Source organism: Sinocyclocheilus anshuiensis, unplaced genomic scaffold, assembly GCF_001515605.1.
Source record: "Sinocyclocheilus anshuiensis isolate Anshui unplaced genomic scaffold, SAMN03320099.WGS_v1.1 scaffold1895, whole genome shotgun sequence".
In the NCBI taxonomy this organism is placed as follows: Eukaryota; Metazoa; Chordata; class Actinopteri; order Cypriniformes; family Cyprinidae; genus Sinocyclocheilus; species Sinocyclocheilus anshuiensis.
Window position 1 is genome coordinate 100,128 of NW_015549974.1, and position 18,272 is coordinate 118,399.

An 18,272-nucleotide genomic window follows, 5' to 3' on the forward strand; every position below is an offset into this window, starting at 1 on the left:
ATTCTCTGTACTGAGCTGCCACTGACAGCCTGTACGGGTTAATGATTGCAAGAACTCCATAACAACAACATTTTGTGCCACAGTAATATTTAGATTTTGATTAATTACACACATTTTCGTACATATCCACATTATTACGTATATTCGAAACGAGAACGTTGTATTAGTCACAGTTTTAAAACAGGCACTTGTTTGGGCGACTTAAGACTCTTGCAGGACCCCCTCCACCGGAAGTAGTGAAAGAAGCACGTGACGTTTTCCTACCGGTGTTGTTAACCCAGCACAGGACCACAGAACAGTGCTGTCAATGCAAACTGACTAAAATATTATGGTGCTACTTAAGTGAAATCAGCGGGTATATTGCTAATTGGAGATTCATTGATCAAGTTTTTTTTTTTTTAAACCTCAGACTTTACCCTCTTTCTTTTGTTTATTATTGCATTATATAACATTTTTATTAGGCTACTAATTTTTTTTTATTAGTAAGTATTAACATACTAATCACTGAATATGTAAACAGCATAGGACTGAGTCACTTTTGATTAACAATATGAATTTTTTGCAACTGAACTGTTTTACATTGGCAATTATTTTATTCATAAATATAAAGTGCTAAAAACATTCTTGTTTTCAAAAAGATGATGAGAATTGTGCTTAAATGTGGGCTCAACCGTTTATATATATATATATATATATATACAGGTGCATCTCAATAAATTAGAATGTCGTGGAAAAGTTCATTTATTTCAGTAATTCAACTCAAACTGTGAAACTCGTGTATTAAAACATTCTAATTTATTGAGATGCACCTGTATATACACACATATATCTGTAACTGATTTACAAATGTTATTTATTTATTGATTTATATGGTTTATTTTACTTAATTTTTAAATTAATTACTCTTCGTCTATTTACTGTATTTATTATCTAGTATATTGTATGTACTTTATCTTGGGATTCAATAATATCTTCATTTTCTTGTGAATTGATTTCTGTAGAAAGACAATTAAAATAAAACAAATGCTGTTAAAAAAGCATCACTGGATGCACCTCTTGCGGGTGATCAAAGCAGTATTCTATTGGCAATGGTTTAAAATAGTCTTGAGCTGTTTAACATGTAATAGATGTAGAAAATAGCAGTAATAAAGAATGAGGAGGTGTGTCCACACTAGTGAGTGGTATAGGGTAAACAGCAGTGGGTCATGTAGTAATTCACCCTCACTCCCCTGTCATTATCACTGTGTACAGTAAACAAGATCTTCTTATCCTGTATTTACAAAAGACCTTTGTATGCGTTTGTCTAACTGATGCCTCTTTAACCGTCAAATACAACTGGATTTAATGCCTTGTGGTATGGTCTTATGTTTGCCTTTATTGTATTACTTTATTTTATATCACAATTAAGTGTTTTATTGCACTAGTTGCTTGGTCGTCCCAGATGAAACCTGTAGCTTTTAAAACATTATAATTTTCCTACTGATCAAATCACATTTCAATGCATTTCTTTAATGACTGTGTTCCTATTGTCTCCATTACCTTGAAACTAATTGGACAAATTGAGTGTTGTAAAAAGAGATGCTCAGTAGATGCTGTGTAAACAGCAAACACACATTAAACCGGTGGAGCTGGTGTAAACAGTGCTTTAGTGGTGAGCATTAACAGACCCATAGACCATCCGGCTGAAACAGCCCTTAACCTGAATGTCTTCATAACTGAAATGCTGACGGGCAAAGCATCTTTTTTTTCTGCCTTATTGTTTCATTTATTTTAAAATAACGACTAAAGTTTTAAATTTTTTTCTTTTGCATCACAAATGTTTGTTGCAAGACATATCTGTATGATGTATCACCAGCCTATACATGCAAAACTCATATCTAAATATGGTACAATATATCAGGAAATTCACATTCATCTTCCACTGGAAAGCAAACAAACATTATTTAAACAATATTTTTTATTATGCCCCTATTTGCAGATGGTTCTTGGAACAGACTTAATGTCTTGAGAACTCCTAACAGCAAACTGATTGTGTGTGTGTGTGTGTGTGTGTTAATTAATAGTGTAAATTAGTTTTGTTAAATATACACTGAATGTTCAAAAAATATTTTTCTTAATTTACACAGTGTGTATTTAAAGTATAAACTTATTTGTTTTACTTCTCATGTTTAATTGAAATCAAGAGTATAGATAAAACTTTTTTTCTTTGCTGCCTCCTCTCCAGTATATACAGTGGGTATGGAAAGTATTCAGACCCCCTTAAATTTTTCACTCTTTGTTATATTGCATATATATATATATATATATATTCTTCAAAACTCACACATATGATTCAGTACATATTTTTCCCCTTTGAGAATATAAGATTTCCTTACAACAATATCTGGATTTTTCAAATATATTTGTTTAGGAACATGCCAAATACATAGGATAAAACTTAATGTCCATTAAATAGTTAAAAGTCAGATGACTTGACTAAAAAATCATTATGATAATTGAAATACACAAGTGGTGTTAATAAATGAATCCCTCTCTTTTATTATTTGTACAGTGCTGTGGTGAATTGCTTTGATTACTATCCCTGCTGCATGTTTTATTTTTGGATGAAATACCAGATCTGGGTCATGGGAGATCACAGTCAACTTTCACAGGCATTTCTGCTTTTTATTCAAGCTTTCTCCTTGGGGTCTGTTTGCTTATTTGCAACTCCCTTGCTCTGCAATACATGCCCAGCTTTTGTATATCCAGTCAAACATCCTCATTTCTAAATGGCATTCATTATTTTTCATGGTGATTTTTAACAAAAACTGGAAACAGAGCCAAATTACATCCCGTTTCTATCTTTTATTAATTAAACATGATTTAAAATGTGTGCCAGGGCTCCCAGCTGCTCTGCCCTTGAAAAACATAGAGCGACACAAATATTCCCGCTGCAGTAGCATAAGATGAATTTTACAGTTTTCTGTATATCAGTATAATCTGTCATTTAAATTTCCATACAAATTCAACACATCTAAATGATGTCCGTGTTTGCTTTGATTTTTCTGTTTTCGGTTTAACATTGCAATCTAAACTTTGGCTTATTTGCCACTTAAATAATAAGAATTGAATTATAATAATTAAATGATTGATAATAATAATAATTATTATTATTTTAAATCTTAAGATGCAGAGAGTAGACCTGCTTTGACTATACAGCACTCCTATTTATTTTCTATTGTTTAAGGAAATGCAAGAGTGGCATTTATATGCCGTTGTGATATCCAGTCCACTTAGAAGCATCATACTCATTCTATCAAATGTCATGCGATTTTTCTAGAGACATAATGTTATTTAAAGGAATTACACTGGAGGTGCTTTTGTTGCATCTATACACTTCTCTCAATGTAAATGTCACCTCCGTGCATTGTTGACATTAGACCCTGCTCGCAAGCCTCAAACATCCCATGCACAGGACGAGATGGAATACTGTGCACATGAATATTATGCAGTTTTTAGTCAAACCACAGGCAAAACGTGACTATTGTGGCATGAACTCAGGAGAAACTTATTAAATTTGAAACATATGAAAGCTCATCTCTCATCAAGGGCTTGTGAACTGTAATACTGCGTGCAAATCAAAGTATTTCACACAGGCAATGGTGCAACAGGATTCATGACTATTGAATAGTCTTTCTCTACCTATAGTGTCTTCTGAGTGAGGCCTTTTGAACAGACGCCAAGCAGCTCTGAAAGAGGGGTCGACTGTCTCTGAGAGGGCCGCTTTGTGGGTCCACTGGGTCAGACAGATCTCCTGCTGTGAACTCCCACACCTTACAATCCATCTCTCCCTGATGCTCCCCACTCTGTTGTCTCAGAGAAGTGCCTACCTAATAGCCAGAGCCCCTTAAGCCCAGAGCTGCTCAATTAAATGGAGCTAGATCTCATTTTTTTAAACAGTATTCTTTAAATAAGCCACATAGAATGACAAACAAAGCGAATATGGTACAATATAGTAGAAATCTAAGTCTAAGTCATACTGACCAAACGGCCTGCTGTGGTTATATGCTGAAGGCACTAGTTTGAATAGATTCTGCCACAGCTCTGTAATCCACAAATGTGATAATTAAAAGAGAGGGGAGGGTGGGCTTTCCAGAAAAGAGAGAGAGCGAGGGAGAGAAAGAATTCTCTTCATCAAGTAATTAGCCAGGCTTTCATACCGAGCCGCTCGGCATCCTTATTATTTTGCGTTGGGTGGATGATGGACTTACAGGGAATCATGGACACACGTACCTGATGAGGCACGTCTGAAAAACAGTAAGATTGCGGGATGAAAGCTGTCTGGACGCACCATATTCATGTGCCGTTATTTGCATGTCCGACCAGGGTCCGCCCTTCTGTCAAGGTTGCATTGTGTATCTTCTATAGAGCAGTCAGATTCATCTCTTTATTTTATGCCACCATTTGCGGTACTAGAGGAGAAAATGCACTGACATTTAGAATTAATGTTTTTATTCACATTGTATTCTTGTTATTTTATTATTTCAGGTCTTTAAAAGCCAATATAAGTGACAGTCTGTCTGCACAGGCCACTTCTCTGAATGCTTTTCATGCACTTTTAGAAAAGTGTTTTCTTCATGTTTCACATGATGATGATTTAATGCAGTCTACAGCTTGCGTGGTTGCTGCAATTATTTGACAAAAGACAATGATTATTGACAAACTGATTCATGACAATACTGTTTAAAGCCTATGGAGCTGCTAAAGTCTGTAAAGTCACTAACTAACAACACATGTTGTGGTGATAAAGAGCTTGACCTTTAGGCTAAGGGTGTTTGGTCAGCATTTGACCTTGATCTCTAGGCATGTTATCTGCTGACCTCTTCTTGTTAAAGTCATATTGATTACTGATCCCCAGAGACCCGAGCTCACTGACCGCCCATTTCACTCCCTTTATTCTCAATTATTTTTTACTGAAAATCTTTGTATAGATTTAGATTTCAAGTGGTTTACACAGTGTGTCATTTTATCTAGTCATGTGTATTGCTGCAATGTCTGTCCGTTTTGAAATAAATAAAATATTAATAATGAAAAACTCAACATTTGTCAAGTTATTATTATTTTTTTTTGTGATGCGTCTCTTTTTGTACAGCACTATGCCTATTTCCTATTCTGCCAAATAAAACATTTCTTAAAAAAATATATGGCCTGTTTTGTTTTTTCAGTTCATTATATTGCATGTTTGCTTTATTTGCAATAACATAATGTATAAGATAATTTATAAATTATAAGAATTATTAAGGTTTTAATACATTGACATTGAAAATGTCTCAAGATATGCAAATCATTTGTGTTGCTCTGTGTGTTGTGCTGTGTTTACAGCATGTTTAATATAATAATAATAATAATAATATAAAATTACATTTTGTTTTCTTTGAAATAACTGAAAAATAAAAAGTTTCTAAATTTACACAACAAAACCTCCAGGAGTCAAATCTTCTGTTAATCGTCTCTTGACAATTTACCACACTGTTACCATATTTGCTGTAATGCCAACTCATTCATGTTTAAATTGAAATAAAAATGAAAATAAACTGTTACCATTTTGACAATCATATTCTTTTACCTGATACTGTAATTTCTAATCAGGTGTCTTATAGAACACTTAAAATTCAAGTTAATTAAAATGGAAATTTGAAATTATACACAACTCATGAAAGATGTATCGTAATTCAAATATCTTGCTGTACTTGACATGAGCGTAACAGCATTGCTCGCTGCCTCCTCATCCTCACACAGTCCAGCAGCCTCTCGGATACTTCTCAGGAAAAAAAAAAAGGTTTCAGAGCACTGACCACGCAATGCAGTGGCACACCCAGGAACAAAAACAAGAAGTGAAGTTGAAGTTCTCAAGGAATAGTTTGTGTCTGGCCATGAAGAGGGGGCTGGAGCGTTAGCATAACAAAGGCCCTAGAGCATGTGAACTTGAGGAACCTTTCGACCCCGCAGCTCGATGTTTGAATGGCGCTAAGGCCTCCTCATAGAGCTCCTCCACCACTCTACTATTCGTGGCTAAATTGCTAATCAGGGTAATTTAATAAACTTTTCAATATGCCTCCATCTCTCATCAGCCTCTGCTCCTCTTTCTCACACACACACACACACACACACACACACACACACACACACACACACACACACACACACAAACACACACACACACACACACACAGCTTGCTCTCTTTTTATTTAGTCGGTTCAGATAGGCAGCTGTTGCTCATAGTTCTCTGTGCAAATGAAACGCTGGAAGTGTGTGTTTGGTGGCACTGTAGTAGCTCTGTACATCAATGACATAAATAATATCACAATCAATCACTTATGGCCATTATGGCACTGGGAAATTAATCAGGAATATCAAAGTGCAATGCATTTTTATTTTGTTGCTATTTACTCTGGGAAAAAGAAAAAAAAAACATTTGAATGATGCATTGTTGTTAATGTATTTCTTTCTTTCTCTCTCTAAGGAAAATGTATAAGATGACAGCTGCTCTCGCAAAACAATTCAACACAAGTCTGACATCTATTTTAACCACCGGCAATGATTCTCACTCTCTATCATGCTAGCTGTATGAACGTCCTCTAAACCTCACTTCGTTTTGATAACATCTCAATCTTTGTCAATTTCTCTTACACATTTTGAGGCCCTTACCAATATGTTTGCTCAAATGCAAGGGATGTCATGTTTAGGTGTGTTTGTCATGGCAGGGTGATATCAGTGCAGTGACGGTGTGTGTGTGTGTGTGACTCAGAGCGAAGGCTCTGCGGTATATGAGTAACAGTGAAGGTCCAGCTCTGTCTTCAGACCCTATAAATACAGTAGTGTATGACTCAATCCTCCGAACGAATCCAGGTTAAACTGTATATGTGTGTGTATGTGTGCGTGCACATGAATGTGAGACTGTCATTAGGACAGCCAGTTCAGATTTGTAGAGAGTCTGTGTGCAAGTGGAGACCTCTAGGGTTCAGTAACTCAGCTTCTATGATAGAGATGCAAGGCCACATCCATCTGTAAAGATGTATGCATTTATGCATTTAGCAGATATTTTCCTACCAAAGTCAGCTGCGCAATAAATAAAAAATATATATATAATAATAATACAAACTAATAAAAAAAACCAATAATAATAAAAATAAAATACCATAAATTAAATAAATGATATAAGTGACCCTGGACCACAAAACCAGTCATAAGTCAATAGCCAGTCAATAGCCTGTATACATTGTACATTATACATGTCACATTGTATGGGTCAAAATTATCGATTTTTCTTTTATGCCAAAAATCATTAGGATATTAAGTAAAGATCATGTTCCATGAAGATATTTTGTAAATTTCCTACCGTAAATATAACAAAACGTAATTGTTGATTAGTAATATGCATTGCTAAGAACTTCATTTGGACAAATTTAAAGGCGATTTTCTCAATATTTAGATTTTTTTTGCAACCTCAGATTCCAGATTTTCAAATAGTTGCATCTCAGCCAAACATTAATAATATCCTGTCCTAACAAACCATACATCAATGGAAAGCTTATTTATTCAGCTTTCAGACTTCCTCTGGGCACAAAACACTGGTCTGTCTGTCTCTTGAACATTTTCCTCATTATTTGTTGTGTTATTATGAGCTGGGTATTTACATATAGTATTTTCTGTGCAAAATATTATTGTTAAATAAAATAAATTCTTTGCATTATGCATTTAAAATTGTATTCCAATGCAAAAAAACAAGCACTTTATAGGGGCATCTCTTAATACTTGTCCAAGATTGGAAAAATACAACATATTTTTGTGATATTTATAAGGCTGAAACTGGTTGAAATTTGCACAATGCTTCAGGCGACGCAGGCATGCATGGAGAGGATGGAAGGCTATGCTATATATACACACAGAGATATCACACACACGCAGACAGATATTCTCATGGTCTATGGGTAATTTGCATCAGAGTTAGTCATGGTAAGGCCTCTCTCCCACAGTGGAACGGGGATGGCAGACACTCCCTCATGGGTGATGTGTGTGAGGTGTCTGTCTTTAAATCCTCAACCACATAAATCATCATCTGGTGTCGTCTACTGAATGTTATCATAATCAAAAATGCCATTGTTCCTTTATTAGGCCTAAATATAATTAGTTTGCAGGAAATAAAGTGTGATATAAAGTTTTGTCCTGTATTTGCAGTTGGCTTTACACATTTATCTATTTAAATTTTGTATAAAATAAAAAAATATGTAAGTTAAAAATGTTCTTATGTTTTTTTATAATTGCTTTTTTAATTAAATAATTGTTTAATTAAGCGATATTCAGTCTTTGAGGGTTTATTCTAAATTTTTTTACTTTTCTGATAGGGACACATGTCTTGAAGTTCAAGTTGAAGGCTTCACTGAGTTTAGACAGCGACATTTGGTGTCTGACAAGGCAAGTAGTGAAAGGCTATGGAAACAAATGAAGGATGGGTCTCTAAGGACCTCCGCTGTGGTCGGAGCGCTGGGTGAGGGGGCTTTGTCTAGACCAGACCTCTTTTGTGAGTCCCCCGTGATCTCTATGTCCTGTCTGAATGGAGGAACTTGACCCTAGGACATGGCCTAGTGATAGAGACACTGAATCAACGGTTGCATTTATTTGTAAATATCAACTCAAACCCCGAAAATCACAATCTAAAGTATGTACGATTTTAGAGATGATTTAAAATTAGTCTCAGATTTATAGAAGAATGAGTTTCTGGAGTTTGTGAGATGTCATTTGTTCTTTGCATATTAATGTTTGCATCTCATGAATAGAATCAAATAGGTGTTAAATTCAGCGAGACAGCAATAGTCTGCAGTCTGGCTGATCCACGGTCATAAGCCCACTGGATAATGGACAGGGACACTCATGGATAAGTTTGGAGTGGCTTCAGTGAGAGAGGGTTTTAGGACCCAAGTATTATTTTGCACTGCAATTATACATGTATGAATGATAATTAAATTGAGATGATTTTCAATTCTCTGATGGGTTTTAAGGACAGTGAATTGAATCGTAATACAAGATTGGGCATTTTTACTCATACAAAGGCTAATTACCAAATGTCGCCAGCATGTATGATGTTTTTGGCAGAAATATGAGAGCAACTGATGAAGGTATTTTTTTTTACCGTGTCAATTAAATTGCTTTTGTATATATATTTTTTGTGTTCTAAAATTAATAGTACAGGCAAACAATAAAATCTAGTCATGCGTTCATGAGACAAGGAGCGATGTTCAATTGATCTCTTTTAGATATAATTGGCCTTAGAAATCAGTCATTAACAAATCAAAACCCTTCTAATATCGGAAAATCTTGATGCTTTTCCTGCTTTTAGTTCCTCTTCAAACAGAAATTATGATGAGGTTCAGTGTTTAGTTTTGTCTAAAGAGGTTTCCCTATACCCTATGTAACATATTTAAAAGGGCCAACTGAAATGATCTTTACAGGGTTAAAAAAAGACAACATAACTTGCCCTCTGTTTCTGCATTTCATAGTTTTGTTAGGACTCATAAAACAATAATGCTATGACTGTTGGTTCTGTATCAGTTAAAAAGCACTCCACTTGTTTAAACCACACTGCCTCAAGGCATGCTGGGAGAAGAAAGGGGCTCTCAGAGCAGTGGGACAACCAGATGAGATACAGATACTAATGTCAGACTCAGCTATATAGAGTCCAAACACATTAAAAACACTTGCCTGAGCCATTCACAGTAAATTCTGTATTTCTTATTTTTAATTGTGAGATGAATGTGAATATGTTAAGTTAAACTTTAGTCAGAAACATTGTTTCTATCATGTATTTCAAACTAATCCTTTCTCATACTTGTTAAAATCTATAATTGCATGCCTCTCTTCATTGCTGCTTATTTTCCAGAAGAAATTCAACTGTTGTTTACCATTGTCTGTTATGTCTTTGTGGTTTGTCACAGTCCTCATAAAGACAGTGATATTTCCTCAAAATATGACAGCAGTGAACTCGGCAAACCAGAAATAAATCACAGAATGCAAGGCTTCAGCTAGCCTGTTATTGACCAATATAAACATTTTACACACACCAAGTGTGGTTTTGTAGCAATAAGCAACCATGTGACTATCAGTGCAAACATGCAGAGTGGGGAAGGATTAACTGTCCTTGTGTCTGAGCTCAGGGGTCTTCTACATCTCCAGCATCTCCAAAACTATACCAGAGTCTGGATTACACTTTAGCGTCACATTAGCCAAATTCCGCGGACAAAAAAACAAAAACAAAACTCCATTGTGTATTGTCAATAGTGCAGCGATGTATGAAGAACTGTTCACACAGAACTTACTGTACGAATCCTCGCGCCCAACTTTAACCCGTTGCAAAATCAACGTGGGGAAAACTTTTGTCCACAAGCGAAGTTCCTGTCACGGTGATTGATTCCTTATTTTTAACGTAAGAGCGGGCGTGGCTTGCCACGTCAGCTGCTACCAGTTACTTCAGCTACAAAAAAAGAGTCTGTGATGCTGCTTGATGTTGTAAACTAGGCCTAGTATTTTTCTATTAACATAGGGTGACCATACGTGCCATTTTCCCAGAACGCATCCTGGCCAGTGTTGCCAACTGCTTTCAGTTGAATGTAGCTAAAACTGGTAGCTAAATGTCACTAGATGACATCACAATGGCAAATTCACTGGGCACTGACCAAAAAGAAACCACACACAATAGCCTACATAATCAAATTACTGTCATTTGGACTCGCTCATGAATTTCTGTGCAAACCTTTTGTAAAAACATTTTTATGTAGCCTAAATCATATTGTTGTAGCCTAACATTTCACAAGCGGTTTACACTGTGTCTGCTTGTGTTTATGAGTGAAACCCGTTTATGAGTGAAACCCTTGTTTATGAGTGAAAGTCTCGAGTTCAGACTTCATGGTGCCAGGCTAAAAAAAAAAACTAAAACCTGCTACAGTTTTAGTGTGGCCCAAAACTTGTTGTTCTCAGTTTGAAGCGAGAGACAGAAACCTCACAGGCCACTGGAACCCATCTGTGAAAATCAGTGCGGCATGTGTTCTGTCACAGGGGCCTCTTGCACAGGTAGATCTGTGCTTTGGAGGACATCACCCAGCATGCTTGGGAATTCTGACTGGCAGACAGACACTCTGGGAATATGTCACAGTTCTCTCTTTAAAAGTTCTCTTTGTGCTATTCAGCCCGACTCTGCGCGAGTAAATATATGCAAACGCACAGTACACACAAAGGTACAGTACACCTTGTGCTGTGGCATATGCTCGGCTTTTCAGATGTATCCCTCTATTTGTCTGTAGAGAAATCCAAAAGAAGCTCCCTTTACAATTCAGCTGGCTCTCATCTCCTTTAGCATGAAAGTGTGGAAAGTTTGGAAAGGACGTGTTTTGGTATCTCACCATCCGTGGGGAGTGCGTGGAGTATCACGCCTTGGAGGCTTTTCCCCTCCTTCCCGTTTCTCCCTTCTTTCCAATAAGAATAAGATAACACAAAGACCTGCTATCGGGAGATAAAGGTGAAATACTGCACAGTACTTTCCTCTTTCTTAAAGCAAGAAAAGAGAGAGAGAGAGCAAGTCCTGGAGTAATGGAGTTTTTAAAGTTAGATACCTCTCGTTGGCCTCACCAAGGTCACTTTCTTTGGCCTTAAAAGCACTCTCACGTTATTTTCTTTTCTCTAAATTTCAAATGTCAACAAAAAGTATATTGAGTTTCATTGTTTGCGTTAGATTTCGGATCATTCGTAAGTGATTCTAAAGCAAAGCTAGCGGGGCTTTTTGTGGTTCTGTGTGCTTACAGACAATTCAATTGTGCCGTGGAGTTAAGCGGCCGGTGCCATTGTTCTGGGAAGATCTACTCTAAAACTGTGTTTCATAACTGAAGATGGAACATCAGTCATCATAGATTCACAATGGACATCAGTCAGTCAATATGCCTAATCAGATTCTGCCTCTGCCCGTCATTTGTCATTCTTCATTATTTTCCATCTCTGCGTTATAGATTACGAGTCTGGGACCATTAATCTGAAGATTTGGACTGAAACAACTGAGATGGTGAATTCATGTGTTCGTCAGATGTCCGAGAGGGTGTCTGGAGCTACTGAATCAACTAAATGCTGCTCTCTGGAAGTAGAACAACTGCTGGAGGGTTTGTGTGTGATTTTAATAAGAGAGTCAGTTAAAAATGGTCAGAAAAATGAGGATTTCATGCGGGATTTATGTGAAAGACACCAGAGACATTCATTGGGTTTTTGTGTTTTATGACAACTAACCATAAACAAAATGATTTTTATACTGATTTTTTAACTTTTTTATGTCCTAACTCTAAACCAAACCCTTGCAGAAAATATTCTGCATGTTCACCTTTAAAAAAAAAAAGTATAAATAGGTTTTATATTGGGGGCCAGCATTTTGGCCCCACAATTAAAAAAAACACATCAGGTTTTACTATCCTTGTGGAGACTTTTGGTATATACCTGGACCACACATTACACATACACACATATTGTGTGGGGTCCAAAATTATGAGACCACTAGTGAAAATGCTATAGTTTTCATTTGCATAATTTAATACACACACTGTAAAAATTATTGTAATTTTAAGTGTTAAAAACCTGTAAAAACGCATTTCGATTTAGGTATGTTTTCCCATAATATTTCCTTTCCTCACTGTTGCTTTGGGTTGTTTGGTTTAGTCTTAAGAGCAAAACACCTTTTCTGCTCCAGATACAGGCAACACCTGGCCATAACAGTCACATGACACTGAGGTCAGAACGACACACAATGCCTGGCTTTGTGTTCAGGTGTTCTGGTAGTCTCCCATGTGATTAGCTCTTTGTGACACATGCAGAAAGAGCAGAATATATGAACTTTAATTTCCAGACCAAAGATGCTTTATTCGTGCATTTTGACCACTTCCTGATGCAATTCAGAGAAAACAGCAAACCAGCTTTTCTGGGACATTAAAACATGAAATTCGTCTTGCTCATTTTACCTTAGTCACATTATGTGGGACTAAACTGTTTCAAGAGAGCTACTTTGCATTATGCTTGTGAAATACTTGTGTAAAATGTGTATAAATCAAATCCAAGCAATGACATTGAGACTAGACATTATTGTTCTTTTATATTGTGTGCGTGAAATTTTTGAACAATGACAAGCCAGAGAAAACTTAAATCCGAGAATGGAAAGAAAGGATAATTGTACATTATAATCGTAGAAATATTGTAGAGGTGACATGTTCAGACTGAAGCAATAATTCCCTGTGTGGCAGTCCCTTAGTGTGGTACTGATTCAACCATGTCAACCCTCTCAATGGATCCGAGACTGATCATTTTAATACCCAGGATATTAAATATTTCATCACCCACAGTTCAGCAAATAAATCACAAGACCTGTTCCCTTTTTTAGAAAAATGCACAATTTATTGAATGAATAAAATCTACAAGAATGTTGAAAAGTTGGACCCTATAGCAATTTCATAAAAAAATAATGCACTCCACACAAGGTTCAAGGGTTATTCAAGCTACTTTGTATGTTGCACACAATGTGCTGTCAGACCACACCGCAACATTATGTCACAGTGGTCATCTTTCCATGTCGGCAAAGCTGAATGAAATGGGCAACTCATTGGGTTTGTGACCTCGCGTCTTCAGCTGCTGGACACTAATGAGGGTGGCATGTGCTGGAGAGAGCTCTCTCAACCTGCAGCAGAGAGAAGAACACTTTAGAACGGACAGTCATTTAGACCTACACGACACACAGAAATGTGACATTAAACATTATTAAACATGAGGAGCTTAAAGTTAAAATTGCATTCAGTTCTGTAAAAATGTGTCAAAAATGATTCAGTGTGTCAACTGTTTTAATGCAATATACAAAAAATTATGGTGTGTCTTACTCTGAGTTCATGTCATCAAAAGTTACTTTTCTCAATTACTACAATAATTTTGTTCAAGTGTACTATATATACAGCAACAACAGCAAATGTAGATGAAAGTTTTTTTGTAAATTATCTTTTTTTTTGTTTTGTTTTACAAGATTAATTTCATACTTTTTTTTGGCCATTTCTTAATTCAGTTTGACATTTGTCCTACAATTCAAGTCCATAAAACTTCTAGAAATCTGTGATTTCTAGGCAAGACTGTATAGTCACTGGTTGTGTTTAAAATCATGGTAAAACTTTAGCATAGGGATTCTCAGTATTAACTAGTTGCTTATTAGCATGCCTATTATTAACATATTGGATTTTTATTAGTACTTATAAAGCACATATTCTGCATGACCATATTCTACATCCCTAATCCTACCCAATACCTAAACTTAACAACTACCTTACTAACTATTAATAAGCAGCAAATTAGCAATTTGTTAATAGTGAGAATTGGACCTTAAAACAAAGTGTGACCAAATTAATTTTAAGTGTAACAAACTTTGTTACGGCTCATCTCATCAAAATTTAGCATCAGAACTATCCAGCAAATACAAGCTCTTCAAGTAAAAATCAAAAGTGGATTCTCAAAAAAAGTATTTTTTTCATAAAAGCTTTGTTATTCCTCTCTGGTCTGTAAGTGATTTGACACAAAGCACTAATTCTGACATTAAGCCCTCACAAATCCCTTGCTGCTCAGTTAGTCCAGCTCAAGCTACCATGATCATTTCATTTATCAAGAAACTGAAAAGAACCTCACTCTCTCTCTCTCTACGGCACAAGGGAAGAGTCCTCATAAGCATCACAAAGTTTTCCACACAGCTTGCCAGTTTTATTAAAAGTTGTCTAGCACTAGGAGGGATTCTGACATTCCCAATATTCCAGGCTGTCTGTCGGCCGGCTTACAATGCTTCTTTAATATAGATACACACTTAATCCAAGTGTACAGTTTGAGGAGAACAGATCAATGAGAAATAAAACATGGAGGATTGTAGCAAAATGAACTGTCTCTATTGCCCTGTCAGATCTTAAGTGCACATTCATAAGCTGAATTCTGAAATGGTTTGGCTCTAATAGACTCGGGATGGCCCTCTGACTGCTGTTCTCAAGATCTTTCTTCTGAAATGAAACCTCATCGCAGGCACTTCTTCACGTAGGTGCCATTGTTTTCCTCTTTTCTGTGCTTCAAATTCGCAATAAAAACAAAACAGCACAATGCACGCACAAGACGGAATGATGCTTTAAATTTCATTGCCTTTGAGATCTGACTCGCATCCTGAAACATCATCTTAGATGAAATGGACACTTCTCACTTCCACGACTCCTTCCACCGACCAGGAGTTTGACTTCTCAAACTTCTCCTTCCGATTCTTCGACAAAAGGAAACTAAACCCTGCCTCATTATGAAACGTGAATCACTTCGAGTCTAAACCATTATCACAGTACAGTACGTGACTGACAAAAAGATCACCAAGTTCTCAAAAAGCTTCATGTACTGTTCGCTAACAAAGAGGAAAACAATAATGGAGTGTCCGACACTTTCTTGTCTTCACCTTTGTTCCTCCTCATCCTCTCACATGGTTTTTGCTTACACATCTCCTTATAACCTGATAAGAGTGTGTTTTTTTTTATTGTTGTGAAGAACACAGTTCTGGGAGGGTCTGTGTTTCTGCCTCCCCTCATTATTTCTTGTTTGCTGTTGGGCAAGAGAATAACTTATCCGATTCCACTTACCCCCCTGTAGCTTTCTCCCTCTTTGGTTATTATAGTATTATATTTCTTAAAACCTTAGAAGGCGATAACAAGCATGAGATTGTACTCAGGAGAAGGCCTTTACGCTGGTAAATATACTGTTAGCCGTATCTTAGCTGTACGCTAACGTGTTTCCAGGCTTCCTTTGAAGTTTTACTGCAGGTAGGACACTGTGGACATCGCTTACGGTCATGTTGCCAGCACTTTCTTCAGTGGCTTGTTAGATTTGTCTCATCCAGCCATCTCCATTCTAAATCTCTTGTCCCAGAAAGTAAATAATTAAATACAAAAATCAAGACAACAACAAAAAGTACTTCAGCCCAGAGGAATAAATTAAAAGTGCTTGCTACATACAGCATGCTGCCTCAGGAGAAGCATGTTCCTTTGAAGTGTGGTCCAAGATCAGCACAGATATGTTTTCAGCATCAGTTTGCTTTTACTGACTCTGCAGAATTCATCACCCTATCTGTGTCAGATTCCTCTCAGACTGCACATTATTTCTCTGAAAAATGAAAGAGGTGCTTGAGCCACTCTTTCCCGAACTGAACCCTGTGACTCAATGCGGCACGCGCTAACCACTCTTGCTTGATGCGACCACACTGCTGTCCTGAATGAAAAGAGCAACACCATGTAAGAACTCACCTAGATTAAGTTAAATTAATGTGCACTAAATACTGATAACAGGGACAATAAGAAGTACATTTGCAGTTTGGGCCACTAAACCAGCTATTCAATCAAAGATGATACTCCAGTGAAAAGCAAAAAAAGTCTACCAGCCTAAAATAGTTTGCCAGTTTTATTTGGTCTCCCAATCTGGTATACTGGCTGGTTTTGGCTACTTTTTAGTCTAGGACAGGGCTTTTTTTTTCCATTTTAACCCCTCTGGCCTAAAATATTTACCGCCTGAGAAGCTTTAATATTAAAAAAAAAAATTTAACAACACATTTGCATGATCATAGTTCTCTGATGTTAGACAAATAAAATATTTAATATTTTTAGTAAGTGTTTTATTATTATTTTTTACCTGTAGATTTTAATTTATATTTTAATAATTTAATTAATTATTCGTTTTTCATTATCTCACAAACCTCTTACAGAGGAGAACTGGCTTCCTCACTAAGCCTGGTTTCCCTCAAGGTTTTTTTTTTGTCCATTTCTGTCACTGATTGAGTTTTGGTTCGTTTCTACTGTCACCTTTGGCTTGCTTAGGTGGGGGCACTTAAAGGATTATTCCACTCCAGAGTTAAAATTACCCAATAATTTACTCACCCCCATGTCATCCAAGATGGTCTTTCTTTCTTCATGCGAAAAGAAATTAAGGTTTTTGAGGAAAACATTCCAAGATTTTTTTTCTATATAGTGGACTTTATAGGTTACCAACGGGTTTAAGGTCAACATTGCAGTTTCAATGCAGCTTCAAAGGGCTCTACACGATTCCAGTCAAGGAATAAGGGTCTTGTCTAGCGAAATGATTGGTAATTTTCAAAAAAAAATAAATGAAATGTATATACTTTTTAACCACAAATGCTCATCTTGCACTAGCTCAACCTCACGCATTACGTAGTCACATTGGAAAGGTCACGCGTGATGTAGGCGGAAGTACCGACCCAGTGTTTACAAGTGTGGAGAAGGAGGACCATTCAAATAAAAAATTATGGTATGTTGAATGACATATATGTCTTTGTATCAGTTTATTATTTATTTAAAATGGTCAGTTCGTGTGCATATCCTGTATGTTTAAATCGCAAATTCGTGGAAGTGCATTTTTATTTATTTATTTCTTTTAGAAAATGGCCGATCGTTTTGCAAGATTAGACCCTTATTCCTCGGCTGGGATCGTGTAAAGCCCTTTGAAGCTGCATTAAAACTGCAATTTGGACCTTCAACCCGTTGGTCCCTGTTGATGTCCGCTATATGGAGAAAAATCCTGGAATGTTTTCCTCAAAAACCTTACTTTCTTTTTGACTAAGAAAGAAAAACATGAACATCTTGGATGACATGGGGGTGAGTAAATTCTCAGTAAATTTTCAATTTGGAGTATTGCAATTGCACAGTCACTATTGTAAGAGAACTGAACTGAGCTGGACGATGACATGAACTGACTTTAACAGAAATATTGACAATATTTACTAGGGATGCACTGATACTGGTATCGGTATCGGGCCCGATACTGGTCTCCTGTACTCGTACTTGATAAAATGCCCCGATACCAAACGCCGATACCACACAACATGTGTTAAGCGCCATATTCAAACAAAGAAACACTGACAACAGAACAACAGACAGCAGAAAGGAGATAAGGATGTCTACTACGAAGTATATGTATGCAATGAATATAATGTTAAACATTCAGTATTAATGCCTGTATAGCTGATGTGCGCGAGCTGATAAACAAAGCACGCTGAGTGGATTGAGCGCGCGGCGGCGCAGATGCGCGAGCTTGTCGAGTGAATATACCTTTCTCACAGACATCACTGGAAAGTTTGTAGTTCGGTCGGATATGTCAAAAACAAGTAAGTAAAACAATGCACAAGTTACTTAACGGTAGGGAGAGAGAG

General features: G+C 36.6%; 1 long non-coding RNA gene across 3 annotated transcripts in view; it reads right to left on the bottom strand.

The window, feature by feature from the left end:
• Window positions 1-13,437: 13,437 nt before the first annotated feature.
• The window catches only part of LOC107660971 (uncharacterized), a 45,166-nt gene continuing 40,331 nt past the window's right edge, over window positions 13,438-18,272 (bottom strand). For all 3 annotated transcript variants that reach the window (XR_001631063.1, XR_001631064.1, XR_001631062.1), the window contains one exon: window positions 13,438-13,736. This is a non-coding gene — a long non-coding RNA (uncharacterized LOC107660971). The remainder of the gene's footprint in view (window positions 13,737-18,272) is intronic.